Below are 19,993 nucleotides of genomic sequence, written 5' to 3'. Positions count from 1 at the left end.
AGTGGTCTGAATTCCTTTCTTGGGTCTAGTCAAATTGTCTTTGGTGCCCTCACACTGGGGGACCCATTGGGGAGACCACCTAGCATGATGGCTGCCTGGAGCCCAAAAAACTGTCAAGATGACTGCGGGAGACATCTCACCTTTTAAAAAACACATTTTTCTTTAACATTTTTTTTTGTTTTTGTTTTGTTTTGTTTTCTCATGAATCTTCCCAACCACAGTGAAGTATAAAATCAATTATAGTGCCCTGGAATGGTAAGAAAAAGATGTCATGCCACACCCATGGGTAGTTGAGAATTTAAGGAAGGGACTTTAAAAAAAAATTTTTTAACGTTTATTTATTATTGAGAGACAGACACAGAGCGTGAGCAGGGGAGGGGTAGAGAGAGGGGGAGAACAGAGTCTGAAGTAGGCTCCGGGCTCTGAGCTGTCAGCACAGAGACCGACACAGGACTCAAACTCACAAACTGCAAGATCATGACCTGAGCCTAAATCGGTCGCTTAACCAACTGAGCCACCCAGACGCCCCTAAGGAAGGGACTTTTAAAGGTGTGGGAAAGGTTAAAGGAAACCTCTGTGAGCTATTACTAGCCCCATTCCTGAAGGGGCAGGGGCAGTGAGTGATAACCAGATCCAGAGAGAACTGTAGGAGAGGGCCACAGGATTGGAGTAATGGCTTTCAGATAAAGAATACAGCCACTGCTAACAGAAGGGCTCTCTGGGGAAATGGGGAGCTGTCCTGAATACTATCCTGCCCTGTGATGTCCCGCAGATGCCTCCCATTGGCCAAGACCAAGTGAAAGCTATTGAACAACAACTGATGTAGTTCATAAAGGTCAGCCCTGAGTCACAGAGCAGGATGGAGAGTGGATCTGGGGAGACAGAAGAAAAACCAGTAGTCACGTTCTGTGTTTTCCCACAGCTAGCACCTTGGTTCAGTCCACATTCTTTCTTGCCTGGCCTAGGGTAGTAACCGCCTTCCTGCCTGTCCTCTTGACCCATCTAGACCATTGCTTTTATGATTAGGTCTGTTTCCAAGAGACTATATTCATTTCGCACGGGATGGGGTGTATAAACGTGAGTCCAGGAACCAGCTCAGCAGTGTCAAGACCCTTATGTCAGAGATCTCATCGGTAGAATGCCAGGTGGACTCAGGGATGCCCAAAGCCCTTTCCCGACCACGATTTACCGATGCTAGACATATTTTTAAATACCGAGGCAACGACTAGCTACTTTTAAACACAAACAGATGGGTGGAAATGGACCGAGGCTGCCTCCCTGCCCCCTTCCAGAAGACCACGTCATCCCAGCTGACGAGCGATTGCTTCAATCCTGCCGTCTCCAAGGGCGTGGGCTAAAGGGGTCCGGGGCAGGCAGTTTCCCGGCGCCTTGGACCCTCCCATCGCGCGGGTAGGGGAAGTCGCGCAGCTCAGGCACAAATCCTGGGCGTCCCGGCGGTCTTCAGCTCGGGCCCTGGCCGCGTTGGGGGCGGGGGAGTGGGCAGCAGAGAGCGCAGGCGCAGTGTCCGCACCGCGGCGCCCCTCTCCACGCCCCGCCTGGCGGCCTCAGCGGCCCTGGCCACGTTTTTTCCTGGCGAAGCGCACGGCGGACACAGCCGTCCTAGAGGCTGGACTAGGCGCGCGGTAGCGGGCATCCCGGGCCGGAGCGCCGCGCGCCCCTTCTTCGCAGTGAAACGAAGGTAACCGGGCCCGGAGCCAGGCGGCAGCGGCAGATTTGCACCTTGACGCTGCCTGCCAGGCCGCCCCACCCGAAAGGAGTGAGAGCCGACCCCGAACCCCATACACCCACTTTTAGCCATGGTACCTAGGGGGCAGAGCCCCTCTTTTGGGGTTGGGCGGGGCCCAGGGCGAGGCACCCCGCCCTCCTTCACAACCTTCGTATGGGGCTCTGTTGGACGTCAGAAAGGCCGCGGTCCCCTCACTGCTCTCCTGGAGAACCGGGACACCGGGTCAGCCGGGGTCAGCGTCAGCTAGGGCCCCTGAGCCCCCCGTGTTCTGCCACCGTCGCACCTATTGGGCCCTTCCACAACCTCCATGATAAAGGCTAGGGTAGTTGCTTTCCTCTGGCCCAGGAGCCCACCCAAGTGAGTCCTTGTGGCGTCATGAGATCAGTTTCAAACCCAAACTTTAAAAAATGCTGAACGGTTTTAGAAACAGCCAAGAATTGGTAGTTTTCTTTCTTCTCTTATGTGTGTGATTCTGGAATGCCAGTCCATATGGGTTGACATTTTCGTGGAGAATAGATGGCTTGTAGAAATTTTTCCACAACGAAAGGCGAAGGCAAGGAGTAGTTGGAGGAAGGGCGGGCTATGGCCAGGTGTGCTGGCTAGAGGAGCAGGGCAAGTCCATTCAGCTTCCTCAGCTCCGGGGAGGGAACCACGAACCCTCCCTGACCGGCCTCTGGGCGCTGAAGAATTTCCACACTGCGCCCGTTTGGCCTCTTTTGAGAGGAGGAAGAGGATGGAAGGGTCGCGCGGTCCAGCCGGAAGGAGACTCGTGTTGGGGCGAGTGGGGCCCTGCATCTCCATCCAGGCTTTCGCGGGGTTTGGCGAAGAGCGAGACGGAAAGACTGCCTCCGGGTGACGATTGAGGGTCCGGAGATAGTGACGCACTGGGCGGAGTGGGCTGGGGGCGACTGGAGAGAGGCGGTTTCCGCTGGCAATTCGGCCTTAAAGGACTTTGATTGGCGTTGCCCGTGTCCTTGGTGCTGAAGTAAGTGCCTCAAGCGCCTTCGTTGGCTCACTTCTCGGGCTAGGGCTTCCTGTACCCTTGTACTCTGCACCTTTGCCAAAAATAGCCCATCTCCAAAGCAGTTGCCAGAGTGGAGCCTGGCCGACACTGAATCCCTTTGTAGATGGGTTAAATGCTGGTTTCCTGAAGATAAGGTGAAGGCAAATGTAGCTCCCTTTTGTGGATGCAGATAAAGCATTTGTGTAACAGGTTTGATTACTTACATGCAAGTACTCACGGCAACCTTAAACATGAACTCTCACGTATGCATCTGTAGGATTCAAGTATGTGTATATGCACGCAAATACAATGCACATGTAAATACACTTACTGTTTTCAATGCCATCGCACGCTGCAAGTTACACTTTTTTCCAGAGCTTTTTTGTAATCCATCTTTATTTTCTGACACCTCTGGTGTTTCTCAACTCTGCAGAACCATTTTCATAATCATCTGTTCCAAAGTACAGAGCCTGTGGATTAAAGTTTTTGGTATTATGCTGAGCAATTAAGTGTTTATGCATATTTTAATTTGAAACAAAGATAGTCTAAAAAGATGTAAAGTTGATATACAAAAAATGTTCTTAAGGGAAGTTTAAAAAAAGAATTAATGAAAAATTTAATAGAGAACAATAGCTAGATAACATCTTACGGAAAGCTGTAATCTGAAGAAAATATGACTAAGATGTGTCATAATGCTGACAATTTCAAATATATTGGTGGTATATACTTTGTGGACTCAATAAAGATTATATAATGTATTTTTTAAAACATCAATATCTATGATTTTTCTCTCATAAAATGTATGCTTATTGTAAGATATTTAGGTAGTAGAGGAATGCATAAAACCAGAGAAACCACAGAAAACCACTGTAAACAGATTTTCTTTTAGGTGAACATACATGCATTTTAAATAGATCAATCTTCTGTTGGTTGCATTTGCATTATAAAATTTATCACCAATATCTTTCAAAACAATACGTATAAAAACTAGGTCATCATTCTTAAGGGTTGCATAATATTGCACTATGTGGATAGAACATAATTTATTGATTTAAACAATGCCATAATTATGAATATTTATGTATTTCCAGTTTTCTGCTATTACAGACAGCTCTGCAAATAACATATTTGTTTTTACTTCTTTCTTTCTTTCTTTCTTTCTTTCTTTCTTTCTTTCTTTCTTTTCTTTCTTTTTTTAGAGAGAGAAAGCACAAGTGGGGAGAAGTACAGGGAGAAGGAAAGAAAGAATCTTAGGCAGGCACCAGGCCCAGCACAGAGCCTGACACCCACTGGGCTGGACTATGATGAGATCATGACCCGAGCCAAAATCAAGAGTCAGATGCTTAACTGACTGAGCTACTCAGGCACCTCTGCAAATAACATATTTGGTCAAACATTTGTGCACTTGTTTTGTTCTACTCTTAGAACAAATTCCTAGAAGTGAAATTGTCAGTTCAATGGGTAGGTACATTTTAAACAGATTGATTTGTTCATTTATTTGTTCAGTAATTTCCTGTCTCCTCTTTTGTCTGTTTCATTCTTTATCATGTTCTCAGCATCTACAACAATGCTAGATATATAAGTATTCATGAAATATGTATTGGAAGAACACTATTTCCAGATTGTGCTACAGAAAGTGTGTATTAGTGTATATCACTATAAATACTGAATTAGAATGTTGGTATCCTCACACTATCACCAAAATTAGGTTATTAGGTTTTATCAATCTTTTAAAAGTATTTTCCAATTGGATAGGCCAAAAAGAACATATTTTCCATATGTTTGTATAGGTCATGCTTATTGTTTCTTCTGTGAGTTTCCCGCCTTATTTTTCTATTGGTGTGCTTGTATTTTTTCTTGTTTGTAGGAGCTCTTTGTATAATGAGGACTTTGTTACATATGTTGCAAATTTTTCTTGGTTTTTTATTTTTAAACTTTGTTTATGGTATTTAAGCTGCCATAGAAAATTTTAATTTTTATGTAGTCATATATATATACACTATATATACACTATATGTATATATATTATTTTCTTTTAATTTCTGGCATTTATATCAGTATTTCACTTTTCTGTATTAAAAGATAATCTGCCATATTTTATGGTTTTATAAAAGATTATATTTTAGACTCTAGGTTATACTTCCTTTTTAGTAAATTCATTGCTAAATGTAAAATTCTATTGACGATTGCTTTGTAAGAAGTAGTTCTGCGGCGCCTGGGGGCTCAGTCGGTTAAGCGGCCGACTTCGGCCCAGGTCATGATCTCGCGGTCCGTGAGTTCGAGCCCCGCGTCGGGCTCTGTGCTGACAGCTCAGAGCCTGGAGCCTGTTTCAGATTCTGTGTCTCCCTCTCTCTGGCCCTCCCCCATTCATGCTTTGTCTCTCTCTGTCTCAAAAATAAATAAACGCTAAAAAAAAAAAATTAAAAAAAAAGTAGTTCTTTATTTTTAACTCACATATGCACATGTCCTCTATGACGAGTAACATATTACTCAGTTTGAGCTCTTTAACATGATGTATTTAATTTCTAGATACTTAATGAAAGTGTTTTTCCTTAAAATGCTTTTTTAGCCTGTATGATTATTATTATTATTACTATTTGAGAGAGAGAGACCGAGAGAGCAAGCCAGGCAGAGGGCCAAAGGGGGAAGAGAGAGAGAGAATCTTTTCTTTTTTTTTTTTTAAGTTTATTTATTTTGAGAGGGGCAGGGTTGCAGATAGAGGGAGAGAGAGAATCCCAAACAGGCTGTCAGCGCAGAGTCCAGTTCGGGGCTCATACTAATGAACCATGAAATCATGACCTAAGCCGAAATCGACAGACGCTTAACCAGCTGAGCCTCCCAGGGGCCCTATTGAGAGAGAATCCCACAACCCTGGGATCATGACCTGAGCTGAATGAAATCAAGAGTCAGACGCTTCTGCCCCTAGTCTGTAGTATTTAAAAACATTTTTTTTTAATGTTTATTTATTTTTTAGGGGGCGCCTGGGTGGCTCAGTTGGTTAAGTGTCCAACTTTGGCTCGGGTCATGATCTCACAGCTTGTGAGTTCGAGCCCCGCGTCAGGCTCTGTGCTAACAGCTCAGAAACTGGAGCCTGCTTCGGACTCTGTGTGTCCCTCTCTCTCTGTCCCTCCCCTGCTTATGCTCTCTCTGTCTCTTTCTCTCTCTCTCAAGAATAAACATTAAAATAAAAATAAATAAATAAATAAATAAATAAATGTTTATTTATTTTTGAGAGACAGACAAAGATAGAGCACTAGTGGGTGAGGAGGAGAGAGACACAGAATCCAAAGCAGACTGCAGGCTCTGAGCTGTCAGCACAGAACTCACAAACCATGAGATCATGACCTGACCCAAAGTCTGATGCTTAACTGACTGAACCCCCCAGGCGCCCCTGTAGTATTTTTAAACTGTTAGTATGCAATCTTTTTAAAAAGGAGCTATTCTTTTTGTATTTTGTTATTTGTATAAGAAGGAAAATATGACAAAGTCTACTTTTTAGCCAAATTAAGAATTGATGTCATTGAAATTCATAAGAATGTGCACACATAAGTTTGGCCAAATACCTTAAAAAATTAAAAAAAAAATACTATTTTTTGGTATCTGTCATGGATCAAAATAACTTTTTCCAAAAAACAAAAGATCGGTTATTGGAGCATTGATGAGCTATTCTGTATTATTTTTTTCCTGGGATTTAAAAACCTTTTAGAACAGCAAAATGGGAATAATTTTATGGTTATTATGGAATAAATCCTAAGATGTAGCTGATTATAAAAAATGAGATCAACATCAGAATAGAAAATAAAACCCTCTAGTAAGACATTCTCCACAGGTAACTATGCATATCGGTTTGGAATAAAGACTTCCAGATTATTAAATTTATAAATAATGATACATTTCATTGAATGTAAGATGTTGTCAATTGTTTTTTTTTTAATTACATTTATTTTGAATGTTTATTTATTTTTGAGAGAGAGAGACAGAGTTTGAGCAGGGGAGGGACAGAGAGAGGGAGACACAGAATCCGAAGCAGAATCCAGGCTTTGAGCTGTCAGCACAGAGCCCGATGTGGGGCTTGAACTCACGAGCTGTGAGATCAGACCTGAGCCGAAGTTGGACACCTAACCAACTGAGCCACCCAGGTGCCCTAATGTTTATTTGTCTTTGAGAAAGAGAGAGAGAGAGAGACAGAGCATGAGTGGGGGAGGGGCAGAGAGAGAGGGAGACACAGAATCCAAAGCATGCTCAGGCTCTGTGCTGTCGATACAGAGCCTGACGCAGGGCTTGAACTCATGAACTGGGAAATCATGACCTAGACGAAGTCAGACGCTTAAGCCACTGAACCACTCAGGCGCCCCAAGATGCTGTCAATTGTAAGATGCATTTTAATTTTACGAATGTGAAAAAATGTGCATGTTAAATTTGGTGTATCATAAATAGAATCATACACTATGTATTTTTCTGGTATTTTTTCCACACAGCTATAGATATGTTCTTATCTGATACATGTAAGTATTGAATTAATCAACATCCTATTTAAGTTCAGATTATTTACAACTTTTGCATAATATAAACAATGCCATATTGAATATTCTTTTAATATACATCTGTGTAATGATATTCCTTCCTTAGGATAAATTCTTAAATGAAATTTATAGGCTAGAGAATTAATACTTTTGGTGCAAAATTAACATTTTGGTGCATATTGTCTATTCTCCAAAATTCTTATAACAATTTGCCCTGCAAAAAATAGTGCATGATGTTCTAGATTCTTCATTCACGCCAGAGATAATCAGCTTTTCCTGTTTTCCTCACCTAAGAGGCAAAACAGGTATCTCACTCTTTTTTAAATTCTTGTTTTTCTTTTATAGAAATGTGCATATATGCATCTTTCCATATGTCTATTGGTTATGTGTATTTTTTTGTGTGAATTGCCTATTCATGGGCTTTGTGCAATTTTTTTTGAGTTTTTAAGAGCCCATCTTGTATGAAAGATGTTAACCCTTTGTTGCTATTGTTGTTTTTAATTAGTCATTTACATTTTTGTATGTTTTTTTTTTTATAGATGATTTAAATTTTCATGGAGTCAAACCAGTCCATTTTTTCTTTGTGATTTTTCACCTTGGTGTTACACTGAGAACACTATTCTAGTTCCCCAACCCAAGATTATAAAAATATTCTCTGGTGAGGGAAAGAGCACAATTAAATTTTCAAAGGAGTAGAACTTAGAACCATATTATATTTAGATATCATCAATTCTGTTTCTAAATAGGATTTATTAAGTTTTGTTTATTTGTGTTGGTAGATCTATCAATCGGCTGCAGCCAAGAGGTGGGTAGTTGTAAGTAGAGGGGCCAAATGACCTGAAGAGGGGCAATGGTCACACACTGGTTTCATTTAACTAATATGGTTAACATTTTTGCTTTACCTAATAGAAATGGGAGTTAGTGAATTCAGTCACAAGAGAAAATAGTATTTGGGAGACTGGCAGGGAGGTTGATTAATCATACCTTTTTCCATATTTTTACATAAATTAGAGTCTTTTCAAAGACACAAAATTAATGAGAAAATGTAAAGATGTAAATAATTCAATTATTAAATTTAAGTTTGATTGGAGTTTTTGTAAGGTTCACAATATTTTAATTCAGGTGTGAATAGCTGAATTCTCCACTACCTTTTAACTTGAATAGCTTTGCTATCCATGCTTCAGACCTAGCTAATCTCAGCAGTTGTTGACCTATCTAGCAATCTGACAGTTTGTGGTTATCATGAGGATTAGACACACCTCCCACCCCCGATTATTAGATGCTTGAAGAGTCTTTGCCTCCTGGTGACCTGAGTAGAAATATAATTTTCCAGTTTGGCATTGGAATTTGTTGGTGACGAAAAGATGATGTCATTAATCATACTCTAATGAACCAAGCCTTTTATTCTGAACACTTTTTTTTTTTTAATTTTTTTTTTTCAACGTTTATTTATTTTTGGGACAGAGAGAGACAGAGCATGAACGGGGAAGGGGCAGAGAGAGAGGGAGACACAGAATCGGAAACAGGCTCCAGGCTCTGGGCCATCAGCCCAGAGCCTGACGCGGGGCTCGAACTCACGGACCGCGAGATCGTGACCTGGCTGAAGTCCGACGCTTAACCGACTGCGCCACCCAGGCGCCCCTCTGAACACTTTTTTTAAGCTTATCTTTTTATAATACATTTTTAATTTTTTATTAAAAGTTTTTTAATGTTTTTATTTATTTCTTGAGAGACAGAGTGTGAGTGGGGGAGGGGCAGAGAGAGGGAGACACAGAATCCAAAGCAGGCTCCAGGGTCTGAGCTGTCGGCACAGAGCCTGACTTAGGGCTCAAACTCAGGAGCTATGAGATCATGACCTGAGCTGAAGTTGGACACTTAACTGACTGAGCCACCCAGGCACCCCTTTTCACGTTTATTTTATTTATTTATTTATTTATTTATTCATTCATTCATTCATTCATGTATTTATTTTGAGAGACACAGAGAGAGCCCGAGCAGGGGAGAGGCAGATAAAGAAGGAGAATCCCAAACAGGCTCCAGGCTCAAACCCATGAAACTGTGAGATCATAACCCAAGCCAAAGGAAATCAAGAGTTGGACGCTGAACTGACTGAACCACACAGGTGCCCCTGAATGCTTTTAAGCACTTCATTGGCAGTGAGAGTCTTGTTTCATCTTCCTTGCTGAGGCCACCTTGCACTATGGATGGTATTTCTTAAACACTCTGATAAATCATAGTTCCAGGATGTTATGGGCCACTACTATATCTTCCTTCTTATTTCATGTTTCTCCTGCATTATTTTGATTGTAAAATCAGGCAAAGTACCCTTATTATCACCACACATTTTTTTTTTCCATCCTGCCCTTAGTAATGATTCTCCAAGTAACTAAAGTGTTACATCAACAGTCACTGTCTGCTGGCTCCTGGCTTAGGTATGGAAAGGAAAATGATGATCACTCTAGTATCTCTCCTTTCTTACTTTTCATCCATCTACCTTCTAGTCTAGACACAGGAAATAGCCTTCTATTTGGTAGGAAATGTCAGAGATAAGTTGAGGTCACAGTTTTTTTTTTTTCTTCTGAGGACCAAAAGTTTATTTTGCCCTATAAATTTTAAAATACATATATAATTTTAAAATTTTGGCTTATATACCATTACACAGGTTAGATTGTTTATTAATTTTGGTTTCTCTTACAGTCATTGCTGTAATAGAATTGTATGTGATCAATGGGCACTTAACACTATTTCATAGTTAAGATTGTATAGGAACTTAATTCATATACCTGTCATCTTTACTAAAGTTCATTTAATCATTTTCTGACTGTATCAAAATCACTTGGTTTGTATCTCTTTACTTTTATCTAAGATCCCAAAATATTAGCAGGTTTACTGAACTTTGACTTTAACTTTAAGAACTTGTTGAAGGAACGAAGAAATATTAGGTGATTTCCCATTTATTTTGCCCTGGTCTCTGTGTAACTCTAGCTGAGCCATTGTTCTAAATGGGAGTGAGAATCCCAATGGTAAGGCTTCTGAGGGTGGTGGTGAACCAAAGCCAGATACTCACATTACTTCTTGGATTCCCTTAAATTAGGGTTAGGAGATAGAAGATAGAGTCAGGTTGCAGGAGTATGATTACCAAAGCTCAGCGCCACAACTAATCAGATCCAGTATTAGAAGTCTCTGTTAAGAGGGTGACTTTCTGCAAAGCAGGCCAGCTATGCCAGAGGACTCCCAACATTTGTTGAGTTCTTGGAACAGTAACACTTTATTGGTGATTATATAATTCATAAGTTACATATGCAACTCACAGCAATACCATACGGCAAGGACTCTAACAGAGTCCTGTAGAAAGTGTGTTTTCTTTTTAATTTTTTTTTTTTTGAGAGAGAGAGAGTGTGAGCAAGGGAGAGGGGCAGAGGGGAGAGAGAGAGGGGGAATCCCAAGCAGGGTCCATGCTGAGCATGGAGCCCAACACGGAGTTTGATCCCATGACTATGGGACCATGGACCTGAGCCCAAACCAAGAATTGGATACTCAACCAACTGAGCTGCCCAGGTGCCCCCCAGTAGAAAGTGTTTTTTTTTTTAATTTTTTTAATGTTTATTAATTTTTGAGAGAGAGAACGCGCAAGCAGGGGAGGGACAAAGAGAGAAGGAGACAGAATCCAAAGCAGGCTCCAGACTCTGAGCTGGCAGCACAGAGCCCGACATGGGGCACGAACCCACAAACCGTGAGATCACGACCTGAGCCGAAGTCGGACACCTAACCGACTGAGCTACCCAGGTGCACCTAAAGTATTCTTAAACACAGGGAGGAACAACTGGTTACTGAGAGGCTTCTCCAATTAACTCACCAGGAGCATTGTGAGGTGGTGTTTAGAGATTTGCCAGAGATTGCTTTGTGGGGTTGATGGCCTCAAGTTGGGCTGGAAGCTGAGGGTTTGGATGTGAGGCCTGGATGTCATGTTTAACACCTTTGGAAGCTTGGGCAAGTCACTGTACCTGGCTGAGGTTCACTTAATTTTTTTTTTTTAAGAGCAAATAATATTAGTGCCTACCTTGTTAGGGTTCTTGTGGGATTAAGTAAAACATTACATGTAAAGCACTTGGTATAAGCCTGTAGTAGTCTAATTTATTTGTTTATTTTGCCTTTATAGAGCTGCATCTAAATCACTCTGGACAAATGATTTTTGATTCTTTTGTCAGAGTTTTCAATGGCAAAATGGACTATATAAACACTTTGTGTCTTCTGGATCTGTATGATAATTCTCTTAATTTGGAATTTTCTCTTTTAATGTAGCTTAAACCCCAACCTTCTGCTTTTTATCAATTCTCTTACTGTCCCAAAACAAAATAGGCCTAGTGTGGCATTGTCATGACTTTAGCGTTGTCCTTTAGTACTCTGATGTTAGACTCTGGTCTAACTCTGATGTTCCTTCCTTTTACTGTATATAGAAGTTTCTGTGTCTGTTTTGTGGCATTTGTAACTATATATTGTTTCTCCCAAATTAACGTGCATTTTTAAGAGAAAGCTTATGTCTTCCTAATCTTATCTCTCATAATGTCTCAGACTAGTGCCTTCCACGTCATAGGCACTCAGTAAATATTGACTGAATGAAGGAATAAATATGAATGCATGAGGCTGCCAGAATCCCTGGTGTGATCTCAGGCTGCCCCCATAGAAACAGAGTCTCCTGAATAGGAGAGATTATAAAAACCTGGTGTATGTTCAGAGAAGAGTGGTTAAGATGGTGAGAGGACTGTAAACCATGGTTACACATGAAATAATTGAAAAAAAAAAAAGAGGTTTTCAGTTTGGAGAAAACTCATAATGGGGGACTTGCAATAGGGAAGGTAGAAGGCAGGAAATAGTTCCTGATATTGAAATGTTGTCATGTGGAAGATGGAATTGATCAGTGACCCCAGAGGAAATACATAGGAACAGCCTCTGGAAATTATATGGAGAAAGATTCTGACACAATGTTAAAAAAATAATTTTCTAGCGATCAGTATGACTCCCAGGTGGCTGCCTTGGGAAGGAGTGAGCTTCCTGTCATTGTAGGTGTTCAAACAGCGTCAATGCTGTCTGTCCACTGGAGATGCAGTAGAGGATATACAGATGGTCCATGACTTAAAAATGATTTGACTTATAATTTTTCAACTGTATGATGGTGCAAAAGCCCTATGCATTCAGTAGAAACAGTACTTGCAATTTTTATTTTATTTATTTATTTTTTTTAAGTAGGCTTCATGCCCAGTGTGGAGCCCAATGCAGGGCTTGAACTCACTACCCTGAGATCAAGACCTGAGCTGAAATCGAGAGTCAGTTGCTTAACTGGCTGAGCCACCCAGGTGCCCCTCCAACATTTATTTTTTATTCATTAGTTGATATTTTATTATATAAGGAAGAGTTTTCTCGTCTTCCTTTTTATTTATTTATTAATTCACTTATTTACACCAGCATGATTTGTAGATTTCTGTTTTATTCAATGGGTTATAACAGACTGTCATTATTGATTTCAATGCTAAAATAAATGGTCAGAGATTTGGCCTTTCAAATCTCACTCAAGCTGGTTCTTGGGTTCTTTTGACATCTCTTATTTTAATCTTGGAGTACTTTCTGGTGTAAGATGTTTCAGGCTTATCTTGTACTTTTCTTACCCAACCTTTGCAGTCATTTCAAAAGCTATTTCTTCAGGAAGCCATGGTTCCTTTTAGTAGACAATGCAAGATCTAGGTGCTAGGTGTGGTTATTAACACTGGGGTGTCATCACTTTTAGACCATCCTAGCAGACAGAGCCAGGTTAATTATTGGTTCATTCTCCTGTTATATAACCAATACCCTGGCCTCATGGGCCACCTCCTTGGCCCCAACTCCTCCTCAGACTCTTTCCTGCTGGCCCCACCAGCTTCCTCACAGCCTTAAGTCACAAAGCTGGAAAGTGGTAGAGCAGGAAAAAAACCCCAAAAACTCTGACACGCTGCTAATTACTTGACAGAGAGTCCTTTTTTGAGTCTCCAGGGGCATCTATTTGTGAAAATGCTCCTGTGAAGATATTGTAAGGAAAAAGGGCCCTTTAGCTAATGAGATGAAGATTTAAGCAGGTAGAGTGGCAGTCCTCAGGGATGCCCCTTCTGTGAGAAACTTGGAAAATGAAGGGTGGAGACAGCCAAATGCTACCACTGGCCAAAAACCACAATGAAGGAATTCTCCAAAATTGGTTTGGTTCAGGGTTCAGTCAACCACTATCTCCAGTGCCACTAATCTCTCACTATGTTTTGTTACTATGTCAAGAACACATTCCATTAAGACAGAAACTTATCACTTTCTAAAGAGGAAAATATTGTTTTTATTAGGAGCTTCTTAAATTGAAATTGAATTTAGGAGATGGATGATAGTGTCTGTTGTTTTAGTGCTGACTTCATTTCCTGGTCCAGAAGATCAGAAATCTGTTTATGTTTTAGAAAACAGCATGAGGTCCATCTGTTCAGGTCAGATTTCCCCAACACAAAGACTTATGGAGTGGTAACTTATGTAAAAAAAAAAAAAAACCAATGGTAGTTATATTATTTGTTGCCATTTGGAATCATCATTATTTTTTGTTAGCCATGAAAATATGGTAATAGACACACAAATGTGCACAATGAATTACTTTCAAACACTATGTATGATAAAGGCATCCTCCTAAGTTTATGTAGTGTTTCACTTCTGTTTTGGTTTGTATTCTAGACACCATCCATTCAAATTCTGTGATACTGTTTATCCACAGTTTTGCTTCCAACAGAAGGTACAGACAGACACACAAGAGCTACATTTGGCTTTCTCGGTGACTATTCTGGTCTGACTGAAATATAGAATAATGATTTTTTTTTCCTCTGATGAAAATAACTTGATCCCCCTACACCCTGGTTTTGAAGTAAACACATACTTAGAAAATTTTTTAAAAAGTATTAAGTACCAAAAAATTGAAGTTCTACCATCCACAGTATAAATTGTTTTATATTTTTAAAAATCATACTATGAATAATTTTTTATGCCTTTTATTTTACTAGCAATGTGACATGAAGTTTTTTTTTATGTCATCAGGTATGCATATATTCTCTTTTTGGATGATTGCATAATATTGCATTGATGTTTTCATTTAGCCAGTCCCCCATTAAAGGTTAATGAGGCTATTTTCAATTTTTTTTATTGTGTAAAGAAAGCCATGATGAATATCCTTGCATGCCATCTTTATATATTTCACTAGTTATCTCCTTAGGATACATTCCTATAAATGGCATTCCTGGGTCAAAGAGTACACACATTTAAAATTTTGATACATGTTGCTGGTAAAAATAACTCTTACTGAGATAGATTATACTATGCTTGTCCTTCATATATAGCGTCTCTGCTAATGATGAGACTTTGCAAAGTCTCTTTTCAACTTTGCAGTAGTATTATAAATATGTGTGTGTATTCTCTAATAGACATTTAAGGGAGTGATTTTAATAAATCTAGGTATGCAGCTTAACCAACCAGGTGTTGTCAGGTTTCACTCAAAATATGATTTTTGGTTAGGTTTGGAGCAAGATGACATTTGGCCACCCTTTCTTTTTCTTTTTCTTTTTAAAAGTAATCTCTACACCCAATGTGGGGCTCAGACTCATGACCCCGAGATCAAAAATCACACACTCTTCTGAGTGAGCCAGCCAGGCACCCTTGGTCCCATTTCTTAATTGTTTTTTCTTATTTGAGTTTAATGAATTATAGTATATGGTATATATGACTGATGTAATTTCATAGAGTGATGTCTATAGTGTGCAGAATCAGATATGATTAAATGAAACCAAATTTGTGAAATTTTGATCTGATTCATTTGGCATTTTCATATGTCTTAGCCTCAAGAGGGATTTCAGGCTTGGCTTTCTCGTGGATAAACAGCAGTAAGAACAGGGCAAATGTGACCAGGTAGTGTATGTAGCATTTGAGGGATTTGAGAGTAGACTCTGTTGATCCTTGGTGTTCCTTTTTTTTTTTTTTTTGTTCAGGGACTGGTGCAAGTCCTGTGGTGGTGGGGGTTGGGGGGGTGGGGGGGGTGGGGCGGGGTTGGTAGGCTTCTTTGAACTCACCTGGACTGTTTGATACTTTCTCATGAGAATTAGGTGAAGGATAAGCAAGCAATCATACTTCAACAAGCAAATCAGAACAGCCCTAAAATCTGTTTTACATTTAATTAGCATCTAATGTAATTAATTGGTGGTTTAACCACTTAGGCATGTACAAAAATAGAAAAGGATCATTTTATTCCTGCCCCTCCCCCTTCTAAGGATGGCTCCCTGCCACTCTTAACAGATTTACTCAGCACAAGTGATTTTTAAAGGTGCTGATTCACTGCAGACTGATGCTGCTTTTTTTTTTAAAGACAGTAGAAAAGTAAGTGGTAGAGGATAAATTCATCTTTCAAATTCACAGTGTTCAAATTCTCAGTGTTCACTGAGAATGTCATAGTTTATGCAAATTGATAGGTCCACTGCTTCAGAGATTAGAAAAGCTCTTCCCTGGAAAGGGAAGTGTCGATTATAAATGGTGAAAGACTCTTACATTCCAGCAAGTTCTTAGCTGCCAGCCGACATATTCATCAGAGTGTGCCAGACTGGATTTTAAAATGGTACAACATAAATTGCTCTGCTCCAAATCAGGCATCATTGCCTTCACACAAGCCAAATCAACCTGCTTGTTTGAAAACTGCCAAATAAGGCTTTCTTTCAATCTCAGTTAACTTTTTCCTTTCTTGGTGTGCATAGTTCATTACAGCCTACTAAAGTCATCAACCACAATTGAGTATAGAGGAACCAGGCTCCTCACCTTGATTTTGCCTACACAGCAACAGGTGCAGTTGCTTCCAAGCTGATGGCAGGAGAGAATGTTTAGCTTAGCTCTCACCAGATTAATAACTCCCTTCCCTACTTCCCCTTTTCCACCCCTTTTCCCCTCCACTTTCTGCTTATTTAGTTCTTTTCTTTTCTCACTTGTTCCTCCCAGAGCTAGCTGTTGATTCCTAGCAGCTCTTGCACAGTTGATAATCCCCGAGTATCCCTTCAGTAACTTTCTGCCCTAGAACTGTCCACTGAGTCTCCAGCTCAAACTTGGGCTAAGCCTCCTGTTTGGTGCATCTCTCCCATTTCTCCTTTCTGTCTCCCGCCCCGACTCCACACCCATCCCATCAAATCTGTCTCTTTACCTGACCTTATCTCCAAGTCTCTTAGCTGTAATTTTCTCCTCTCCAGGAAAAAAACTGTCTAGGATATATATCCTAGACTGACATAGCCCAGAAAAATCCTCAGGTCTCTCTCCTATGTTCTCATATCCCACACCTTAGCTCACTTCCTCCCAGCTCCCTTGCTCCTCCCAGTCGGGCCCCCTTTGGAATCCAGTGTCCACTGCCTTTCCTAGTTCAATTAAGCAGCCTTCATCCCCAGCCCATCCTGCTATACCCCTGGCTTCAGCCTGGCTTAGCCCTATCAAAGCAGCCTTAACCCATACCCTCTTGGGCAGCTTCTGCTTTTCAGTGCAGAATAAGGTTTCTTTCATGCCTAAGTATCTCTTTGTTGAGCTTATGTTAGCTAACATGCTGAAGAGCTTATCGTTGAGTCTGTGTGCCTCAAATCTATTTCTAGCCTGGAATGGGTGAGCTGTCATGCAATTTTGGTGCTGTTGTACATTTATTAGCACTGCAGGGAATGAACCTCACAGGAATTGTCACCTCATTGACCTGTCACCAGCAAAGTATAGTGGTGACAGGGCAATTGGATTTATTCTTCTACATTCATCCCTTGATTTTTCTTTCTTTCTGTTTTTTAATGTTTATTTACTTATTTTGAGGGGAAGGGGAGGAGCAGAGAGCTAGGAGAGAGAGAATCCCAAGCAGGCTGTGGACTGTCAGTGCAGAGCCTGACGTTGGGCTTGGTCTCACAAGCCACAAGATCATGACCTGAGCTGAAATCAAGAGTCGGACAATTAACTGAGCCACCCAGATTTTCTTCCTTTGATTTTTCTCAGCAAGAAGATGCATTTGTAAGATGGTTATCAGGGTCAGGAGGTGCAGTCAGTGGCTATAGAAACAAAAGCTAGCTATTGCTCTAGTAGTACAGAACTGAGCCTTATCTAAGGGCTGGGCTGTCAAGGTGAGAGAACTAATACCAGATTCCAGAATGCAACAAGTTTGCCATTCCTCAGACTCTAAAAGTAAATTATTTTCCCTCAAGAACAAGATGCTTATGTGTAGCATGAAAGACTTTCATATCCTACTAATTTTTGAGCCAAGATGTTTCTTACTGGTAAATAATGTGAACATAAAGACCAGAATTCATTCCCAGCAACCCCCCAAATAACACTTTTAGGGTACCTAAAGAGTTTCCACCATATAGTCATGTCTACAAATCATATGGGAAATACTCAAGTTTATAGCCAATTTAAAGTCCATTCTAAAATTAGAACAGAGTTGCTGGATGGGAGGATAGTGGGGGGTGGGTGGACTAAATGGGTGATGGGTACTAAGGAGGGCACTTGTGACAAGCACTGGGTGTTGTATGTAAGTGATGGATCACTAAATTCTACTGAAATGAATATACTATGTGTTAAGTAAATAAAATTTAAATAAAAACTTTGAAACATTAAAAAATGTATCTTTTTACTCCAAAAAATCTAAAATGTGGAAGGTAATCACTTCTGGCTAGTATAAATGAAAAGTACTAATTAAGCAATCATATTTAACACAGAGTTTAATAAAATGTCATAAAACTTCTGGTAAATATTTAGATGATGACTGAAGTGTTTTGAAATAAAGGAAGATACTACCCTTATTTCATAAAGCTATGTCTAATATATTAATACTTGTTGCCCTTAAGGGAATTCAAAGTATAGCTTATTCTAGCCACCAAAACATTTTGAAAATGGAAAAAATAGTAACACCAATAATTTTTTGGTCTTTTATATTCCAAATACTTAATGTCAGTCTTTCCATGAATATGCTTACTCCACTCATTCAATCTGATCATATTGCCATTTCCTTATTTCTTCCTTGCTGGATAGTTCAGGATCAGCTTCAAATGACAAGGAGATATGAAAAATGAGGTTCAAGGGCTTTCCTATTTTTAGATTGAAAACTCTTCAATGAGATAGCACAAATGAAAGTTCTCTCAACCCAAGAACTCTGCAGAGACGTTGTCCCTTCTCCCAGGTGAATCCTTGCTGGGTTCTTCTGACAATTCTGGGCCAGCATGGGGCCAACATAGACTCAAGGGCAACCCAGACCAGGAAGGATTCCTCAGTGATGTAGAGCCAGTGTCCCAACACAGAGAGTCAAAATTGCAGCTAAATGACAAAGATAACAGTGTGAGGACGATCTCAAAAGTAAAATCAGGACAGGGGCGCCTCGGTGGCGCAGTCGGTTAAGCGTCCGACTTCAGCCAGGTCACGATCTCGCGGTCCGGGAGTTCGAGCCCCGCGTCAGGCTCTGGGCGGATGGCTTGGAGCCTGGAGCCTGTTTCCGATTCTGTGTCTCCCTCTCTCTCTGACCCGCCCCTGTTCATGCTCTGTCTCTCTCTGTCCCCAAAATAAATAAATGTTGAAAAATAAAAAATAAAAAAATAATAAATTAAAAATTAAAAAAAAAAGTAAAATCAGGACAGAAGTAGAATGAGCAGCAGACCCGTGAGACTGTGAGAACTGATAGCAAGATGGGACAGAGTTCTAGGAGCAGTTGTAGAATGCAGTTCAGGACTGACCTTTTTTTTTTTCCCCCTATGAGCATTTATTAAATGTGTTATGTGTGCTAGGAACATAAATATTAATGAGAACTCTCTCTCTCTTATTCATGGAACTCCCAGGCCACAAAGGAGATCCTGACTTTGGCATGCTCCCTTTAGATGGACCTGAATCTGTTGAGGGAGTGGATGCGGCAGATTAAAGGAGCCACCTTGGGCTGTGCACAATCCAGAACACTTGGGATGTGTTGACAAGTTCTGCCCAGCATGAATGTGGGAGGAGGTGGAGTCATACAATGGCAGCTTCTAACTTTTCTGTGGCTCTGAGCCTTTTCAGAAAGAGCACTTTAAAAATCAGAGGTCTGGGGGCACCTGAGGTTCAGTCAGTTAAGTGTCCAACTTTGACTCAGGTCATGATCTCACAGTTTGTGAGTTCAAGCCCCACTTAGGGCTTTGTGCTGACAGCTCAGAGCCTGGAGCCCGCTTTGGATCCTGTGTCTCCCTCTCTCTTTGGCCTTCCCCTGCTCACGTTCTGTCTCTCTCTAGCTCAAAAATAAAATAAACGTTAAAAAATTAAAAAAAAAATAAATAAATAAAAATCAGAGGTCTGGGTACCTGGGTAGCTCATTTGGTTAAGCATCTGACTTCAGCTGAGGTCATGATCTCACTGTTCGTGAGTTCACGCCCCACAATGGGCTCTCTGCTGTCAGCACAGAGCCCTTCCCCTGCTTGTGCTGTCTCTCTCTCTCTGTCAAAAATAAATAAACATTGAAAAAAAAAATCAGAGGTCTGAGTGAATTTTTTTTTAATGTTTTTATTTTTGACAGAGAGAGAGACAGAGCATGAGCGGGGGAGGGGCAGAGAGAGAGGGAGACACAGAATCCGAAGCAGGGTCCAGGCTCTGAACTGACAGCACAGAGCCCAACGTGGGGCTTGAACTCATGGACGATGAGGTCATGACCTGAGCCGA

At 40.7% G+C, this 19,993-nt stretch overlaps 1 protein-coding gene across 1 annotated transcript in view; it reads left to right on the top strand.

The window, feature by feature from the left end:
• The first annotated feature begins 1,320 nt into the window (after positions 1 to 1,320).
• Positions 1,321 to 19,993, top strand: part of SLC35G2 (solute carrier family 35 member G2) — a 46,906-nt gene continuing 28,233 nt past the window's right edge. The window contains exon 1 of the mRNA XM_043595333.1: positions 1,321 to 1,699. The gene's annotated coding sequence lies outside the window, so the exon portion shown is untranslated. The remainder of the gene's footprint in view (positions 1,700 to 19,993) is intronic.

Source organism: Prionailurus bengalensis, chromosome C2 (assembly GCF_016509475.1).
Source record: "Prionailurus bengalensis isolate Pbe53 chromosome C2, Fcat_Pben_1.1_paternal_pri, whole genome shotgun sequence".
NCBI classification, from domain to species: Eukaryota; Metazoa; Chordata; class Mammalia; order Carnivora; family Felidae; genus Prionailurus; species Prionailurus bengalensis.
Note: the sequence above shows the minus strand (reverse complement) of the source record. Positions and strands in the feature narration are given on the sequence as shown.